The sequence below is a fragment of the Oncorhynchus keta genome, unplaced genomic scaffold (genome assembly GCF_023373465.1).
Source record: "Oncorhynchus keta strain PuntledgeMale-10-30-2019 unplaced genomic scaffold, Oket_V2 Un_scaffold_621_pilon_pilon, whole genome shotgun sequence".
Classification (NCBI taxonomy): Eukaryota; Metazoa; Chordata; class Actinopteri; order Salmoniformes; family Salmonidae; genus Oncorhynchus; species Oncorhynchus keta.
Genome location: NW_026290975.1, coordinates 174957 through 182500, shown reverse-complemented (window position 1 = coordinate 182500; position 7544 = coordinate 174957). Strand labels below are relative to the sequence as shown.

Genomic DNA, 7544 nt, shown 5'->3' with positions numbered 1-7544 from the left:
CAAGTTCTAGACTGGTAAGCCATTCCAAGTTCTAGACTGGTAAGCCATTCCAAGTTCTAGACTGGTAAGCCATTCCAAGTTCTAGACTGGTAAGCCATTCCAAGTTCTAGACTCGTAAGGCTTTCCAGATTCTAGACTACACTGGTAGGGAATTCTGGATTCTAGATTGGTAAAGCATTGGTAAAGCATTCTAGATTGGTAAGGCATTCTAGACTCTAGACTGGTAAGGCATTCCAGATTCTAGATTGGTAAAGCATTCTAGATTGGTAAGGTATTCTAGATTCTATATTGGTAAGGCATTCTAGATTGGTAAATCATTCCAGATTCTAGAATGGCAAAGCATTCCAGATTCTAGACTGGTAAGGCATTCTAGATTCTAGATTCTAGTTTGGTAAGGTATTCTAGACTGGTAAATCATTCCAGATTCTAGAATGGCAAAGCATTCCAGATTCTAGAATGGTAATGCATTCCAGATTCGAGACTGGTAAAGCATTCCAGATTCTAGACTGGTAAAGCCCTCCAGATTATAGACTGGTAAAGCCTTCTAGATTATAGGCTGATAAGGCATTCCATATTCTAGACTGGTAAGGCATCCCAGATTCTATATTGTAAGGCATTCTAGATTCTAGACTGGTAGGCCTTCCAGATTAAAGACTGGTAAGGCATTCCAAATTCTCGATTGGTAAGGAATTCTAGATTCTAGACTGGTAAAGCATTCTAGATTATAGACTGGTAAGGCATTCCAGATTCTAGACTGCTAAACCATTCCAGATTCTAGACTGGCAAATTATTCCAGATTATAGACTGGATTTTAGGCTAGACTGGTAAAACATTCTAGATTATAGTATGGTTAGACATGCTAGATTCTAATGTAGTAAGTCATTCCAGGTTCTAGACTGGTAAGGCCTTCGAGATTGTATACTGGTAAATGAATCCACATTTTAGACTGGAAAGGCTTTCCAGATTATAGACTGGTGAGACATTCCATATTCTAGATTGGTAAAGCATTCCAGATTCTAGGCTAGACCAGTAAGGCATTCTAGATTCTAGACTGGTAAGGCATTCCAGATTCTAGATTGATAAGGCATTCCATACTCTAGATTGATAAGGCATTCCAGATTCTAGATTGATAAGGCATTCCAGATTCTAGGCTAGACTGGTAAGGCATTCTAGATTCTAGACTGGTAGGCATTCCAGATTCTAGACTGGTAAGACATTCCAGATTCTAGGCTAGACCGGTAAGGCATTCTAGATTCTAGACTCGTAAGGCCTACCATATTATAGACTGGTGAGACATTCCATATTCTAGACTGGTAAGGCATTCCAGATTCTAGACTGAAAAGGCATTCCATATTCTAGGCTAGACTGGTGAGACATTCCATATTCTAGACTGGTAGGCATTCCAGATTCTAGACTGGTAAGACATTCCATATTCTAGACTGGTAGGCATTCCAGATTCTAGACTGGTAAAACATTCCAGATTCTAGGCTAGACCGGTAAGGCATTCTAGATTCTAGACTGGTAAGACATTCCAGATTCTAGGCTAGACCGGTAAGGCATTCTAGATTCTAGACTCGTAAAACATTCCATATTCTAGGCTAGACCGGTAAGGCATTCTAGATTCTAGACTCGTAAAACATTCCAGATTCTAGGCTAGACCGGTAAGGCATTCTAGATTCTAGACTCGTAGGCATTCCAGATTCTAGACTGGTAAGACATTCCAGATTCTAGGCTAGACCGGTAAGGCATTCTAGATTCTAGACTCGTAAGGCCTACCATATTATAGACTGGTGAGACATTCCATATTCTAGACTGGTAAGGCATTCCAGATTCTAGACTGAAAAGGCATTCCATATTCTAGGCTAGACTGGTGAGACATTCCATATTCTAGACTGGTAGGCATTCCAGATTCTAGACTGGTAAGACATTCCAGATTCTAGGCTCGACCGGTAAGGCATTCTAGATTCTAGACTCGTAAGGCCTACCAGATTATAGACTGGTGAGACATTCCATATTCTAGACTGTTAATTAAGGCATTCCAGATTCTAGGCTAGACCGGTAAGGCATTCTAGATTCTCTCTCTCTCTCTGTCTGTGTCCTAGTGTCTTATTGTCAGTGTGAGGGATGTCTCTCTCTCTCTCTCTGTATCTCTCTCTCTGTATCTCTCTCTCTGTATCTCTCTGTATCTCTCTGTATCTCTCTCTCTATCTCTCTCTCTCTCTCTCTCTCTCTCTCTCTCTCTCTCTCTCTCTCTCTCTCTCTCTCTCTCTCTCTCTGTCTGTGTCCTAGTGTCTTATTGTCAGTGTGAGGGATGTCTCTCTCTCTCTGTATCTCTCTCTGTCTCTCTCTCTCTCTCTCTCTCTCTCTCTCTCTCTCTCTCTCTCTCTCTCTCTCTCTCTCTCTCTCTCTCTCTCTCTCTCTGTGTGTTCTAGTGTCTTATTGTCAGTGTGAGGGATGTCTCTCTCTCTCTCTCTGTATCTCTCTCTCTCTCTCTCTCTCTCTCTCTCTCTCTCTCTCTCTCTCTCTCTCTCTCTCTCTCTCTGTGTGTGTGTGTGTGTTCTAGTGTCTTATTGTCAGTGGTGAGGGATCTCTCTCTGTCTGTCTGTCCATGCAGTGCATTCTATAGACTCAGCTAGCTCTCCAGCTAACAGCGCATTGGCCAGAGTAGACATCTAGTGTTACCGGGTAGGAGGGGATCACTTACAAGAAAGGAAGAGAGAGAGAGGAGGGAAGGGAGGGCAGGGGAGTGTTGCTGTAACAGTGTGTGTTGCTGGTGTGTGTTGCTGTAACAGTGTGTGTTGCTGTAACAGTGTGTGTTGCTGGTGTGTGTTGCTGTAACAGTGTGTGTTGCTGTAACAGTGTGTGTTGCTGGTGTGTGTTTCTGTAACAGTGTGTGTTGCTGTAACAGTGTGTGTTTCTGTAACAGTGTGTGTTGCTGTAACAGTGTGTGTTGCTGGTGTGTGTTGCTGTAACAGTGTGTGTTGCTGTAACAGTGTGTGTTGCTGGTGTGTGTTGCTGTAACAGTGTGTGTTGCTGGTTTTATTTTATTTTTTATTTCACCTTTATTTAACCAGGTAGGCTAGTTGAGAACAAGTTCTCATTTGCAACTGCGACCTGGCAAAGATAAAGCATAGCAGTGTGAACAGACAACACAGATGTGTGTTGCTGTAACAGTGTGTGTTGCTGGTGTGTGTTGCTGTAACAGTGTGTGTTGCTGGTGTGTGTTGCTGTAACAGAGTGTGTTGCTGTAACAGTGTGTGTTGCTGGTGTGTGTTGCTGTAACAGTGTGTGTTGCTGGTGTGTGTTGCTGTAACAGAGTGTGTTGCTGTAACAGTGTGTGTTGCTGGTGTGTGTTGCTGGTGTGTGTTGCTGTAACAGTGTGTGTTGCTGGTGTGTGTTGCTGTAACAGTGTGTGTTGCTGTAACAGTGTGTGTTGCTGGTGTGTGTTGCTGTAACAGTGTGTGTTGCTGTAACAGTGTGTGTTGCTGTAACAGTGTGTGTTGCTGGTGTGTGTTGCTGTAACAGTGTGTGTTGCTGTAACAGTGTGTGTTGCTGTAACAGTGTGTGTTGCTGGTGTGTGTTGCTGTAACAGTGTGTGTTGCTGGTGTGTGTTGCTGGTGTGTGTTGCTGTAACAGTGTGTGTTGCTGTAACAGTGTGTGTTGCTGTAACAGTGTGTGTTGCTGGTGTGTGTTGCTGTAACAGTGTGTGTTGCTGGTGTGTGTTGCTGTAACAGTGTGTGTTGCTGTAACAGTGTGTGTTGCTGTAACAGTGTGTGTTGCTGGTGTGTGTTGCTGTAACAGTGTGTGTTGCTGGTGTGTGTTGCTGTAACAGTGTGTGTTGCTGGTGTGTGTTGCTGTAACAGTGTGTGTTGCTGGTGTGTGTTGCTGTAACAGTGTGTGTTGTAGAGGAGGTATGAGACATGTGTTCTAGTGACTGTGCACTGTTCCATCGTCAGCTGGTTTCACATGATGCTGTAACAGTGTGTGTTGCTGTAACAGTGTGTGTTGCTGGTGTGTGTTGCTGTAACAGTGTGTGTTGTAGAGGAGGTATGAGACATGTGTTCTAGTGACTGTGCACTGTTCCATCGTCAGCTGGTTTCACATGATGCTGTAACAGTGTGTGTTGCTGTAACAGTGTGTGTTGCTGGTGTGTGTTGCTGTAACAGTGTGTGTTGCTGGTGTGTGTTGTAGAGGAGGTATGAGACATGTGTTCTAGTGACTGTGCACTGTTCCATCGTCAGCTGGTTTCACATGATGCTGTAACAGTGTGTGTTGCTGTAACAGTGTGTGTTGCTGTAACAGTGTGTGTTGCTGGTGTGTGTTGCTGTAACAGTGTGTGTTGTAGAGGAGGTATGAGACATGTGTTCTAGTGACTGTGCACTGTTCCATCGTCAGCTGGTTTCACATGATGCTGTAACAGTGTGTGTTGCTGTAACAGTGTGTGTTGTAGAGGAGGTATGAGACATGTGTTCTAGTGACTGTGCACTGTTCCATCGTCAGCTGGTTTCACATGATGCTGTAACAGTGTGTGTTGCTGTAACAGTGTGTGTTGCTGGTGTGTGTTGCTGTAACAGTGTGTGTTGTAGAGGAGGTATGAGACATGTGTTCTAGTGACTGTGCACTGTTCCATCGTCAGCTGGTTTCACATGATGCTGTAACAGTGTGTGTTGTAGAGGAGGTATGAGACATGTGTTCTAGTGACTGTGCACTGTTCCATCGTCAGCTGGTTTCACATGATGCTGTAACAGTGTGTGTTGCTGTAACAGTGTGTGTTGCTGGTGTGTGTTGCTGTAACAGTGTGTGTTGTAGAGGAGGTATGAGACATGTGTTCTAGTGACTGTGCACTGTTCCATCGTCAGCTGGTTTCACATGATGCTGTAACAGTGTGTGTGGTAGAGGAGGTATGAGACATGTGTTCTAGTGACTGTGCACTGTTCCATCGTCAGCTGGTTTCACATGATGCTGTAACAGTGTGTGTGGTAGAGGAGGTATGAGACATGTGTTCTAGTGACTGTGCACTGTTCCATCGTCAGCTGGTTTCACATGATGCTGTAACAGTGTGTGTTGCTGTAACAGTGTGTGTTGCTGGTGTGTGTTGCTGTAACAGTGTGTGTTGTAGAGGAGGTATGAGACATGTGTTCTAGTGACTGTGCACTGTTCCATCGTCAGCTGGTTTCACATGATGCTGTAACAGTGTGTGTTGCTGGTGTGTGTTGCTGTAACAGTGTGTGTTGTAGAGGAGGTATGAGACATGTGTTCTAGTGACTGTGCACTGTTCCATCGTCAGCTGGTTTCACATGATGCTGTAACAGTGTGTGTTGCTGTAACAGTGTGTGTTGCTGGTGTGTGTTGCTGTAACAGTGTGTGTTGTAGAGGAGGTATGAGACATGTGTTCTAGTGACTGTGCACTGTTCCATCGTCAGCTGGTTTCACATGATGCTGTAACAGTGTGTGTTGCTGTAACAGTGTGTGTTGTAGAGGAGGTATGAGACATGTGTTCTAGTGACTGTGCACTGTTCCATCGTCAGCTGGTTTCACATGATGCTGTAACAGAGTGTGTTGCTGTAACAGTGTGTGTTGTAGAGGAGGTATGAGACATGTGTTCTAGTGACTGTGCACTGTTCCATCGTCAGCTGGTTTCACATGATGCTGTAACAGTGTGTGTTGTAGAGGAGGTATGAGACATGTGTTCTAGTGACTGTGCACTGTTCCATCGTCAGCTGGTTTCACATGATGCTGTAACAGTGTGTGTTGCTGTAACAGTGTGTGTTGTAGAGGAGGTATGAGACATGTGTTCTAGTGACTGTGCACTGTTCCATCGTCAGCTGGTTTCACATGATGCTGTAACAGTGTGTGTTGTAGAGGAGGTATGAGACATGTGTTCTAGTGACTGTGCACTGTTCCATCGTCAGCTGGTTTCACATGATGCTGTAACAGTGTGTGTTGCTGTAACAGTGTGTGTTGCTGGTGTGTGTTGCTGTAACAGTGTGTGTTGCTGGTCTGTGTTGCTGTAACAGTGTGTGTTGTAGAGGAGGTATGAGACATGTGTTCTAGTGACTGTGCACTGTTCCATCGTCAGCTGGTTTCACATGATGCTGTAACAGTGTGTGTTGCTGTAACAGTGTGTGTTGTAGAGGAGGTATGAGACATGTGTTCTAGTGACTGTGCACTGTTCCATCGTCAGCTGGTTTCACATGATGCTGTAACAGAGTGTGTTGCTGTAACAGTGTGTGTTGTAGAGGAGGTATGAGACATGTGTTCTAGTGACTGTGCACTGTTCCATCGTCAGCTGGTTTCACATGATGCTGTAACAGTGTGTGTGGTAGAGGAGGTATGAGACATGTGTTCTAGTGACTGTGCACTGTTCCATCGTCAGCTGGTTTCACATGATGCTGTAACAGTGTGTGTGGTAGAGGAGGTATGAGACATGTGTTCTAGTGACTGTGCACTGTTCCATCGTCAGCTGGTTTCACATGATGCTGTAACAGTGTGTGTGGTAGAGGAGGTATGAGACATGTGTTCTAGTGACTGTGCACTGTTCCATCGTCAGCTGGTTTCACATGATGCTGTAACAGTGTGTGTTGCTGTAACAGTGTGTGTTGTAGAGGAGGTATGAGACATGTGTTCTAGTGACTGTGCACTGTTCCATCGTCAGCTGGTTTCACATGATGCTGTAACAGTGTGTGTTGCTGTAACAGTGTGTGTTGCTGTAACAGTGTGTGTTGCTGTAACAGTGTGTGTTGCTGTAACAGTGTGTGTTGCTGTAACAGTGTGTGTTGCTGTAACAGTGTGTGTTGCTGTAACAGTGTGTGTTGCTGTAACAGTGTGTGTTGCTGTAACAGTGTGTGTTGCTGTAACAGTGTGTGTTGTAGAGGAGGTATGAGACATGTGTTCTAGTGACTGTGCACTGTTCCATCGTCAGCTGGTTTCACATGATGCTGTAACAGTGTGTGTTGCTGGTGTGTGTTGCTGTAACAGTGTGTGTGGTAGAGGAGGTATGAGACATGTGTTCTAGTGACTGTGCACTGTTCCATCGTCAGCTGGTTTCACATGATGCTGTAACAGTGTGTGTTGCTGTAACAGTGTGTGTTGCTGGTGTGTGTTGCTGTAACAGTGTGTGTTGCTGGTGTGTGTTGTAGAGGAGGTATGAGACATGTGTTCTAGTGACTGTGCACTGTTCCATCGTCAGCTGGTTTCACATGATGCTGTAACAGTGTGTGTTGCTGTAACAGTGTGTGTTGTAGAGGAGGTATGAGACATGTGTTCTAGTGACTGTGCACTGTTCCATCGTCAGCTGGTTTCACATGATGCTGTAACAGAGTGTGTTGCTGTAACAGTGTGTGTTGTAGAGGAGGTATGAGACATGTGTTCTAGTGACTGTGCACTGTTCCATCGTCAGCTGGTTTCACATGATGCTGTAACAGTGTGTGTTGTAGAGGAGGTATGAGACATGTGTTCTAGTGACTGTGCACTGTTCCATCGTCAGCTGGTTTCACATGATGCTGTAACAGTGTGTGTTGTAGAGGAGGTATGAGACATGTGTT

At 44.7% G+C, this 7544-nt stretch overlaps 1 protein-coding gene across 1 annotated transcript in view; it reads left to right on the top strand.

Annotated features, from left to right (window-relative positions):
* The window catches only part of LOC118378749 (A-kinase anchor protein 2-like), a gene marked incomplete at its 5' end in the record, with an annotated part of 31437 nt that overhangs the window by 491 nt on the left and 23402 nt on the right, over positions 1-7544 (top strand). The gene's annotated exons all lie outside the window — the stretch shown is intronic.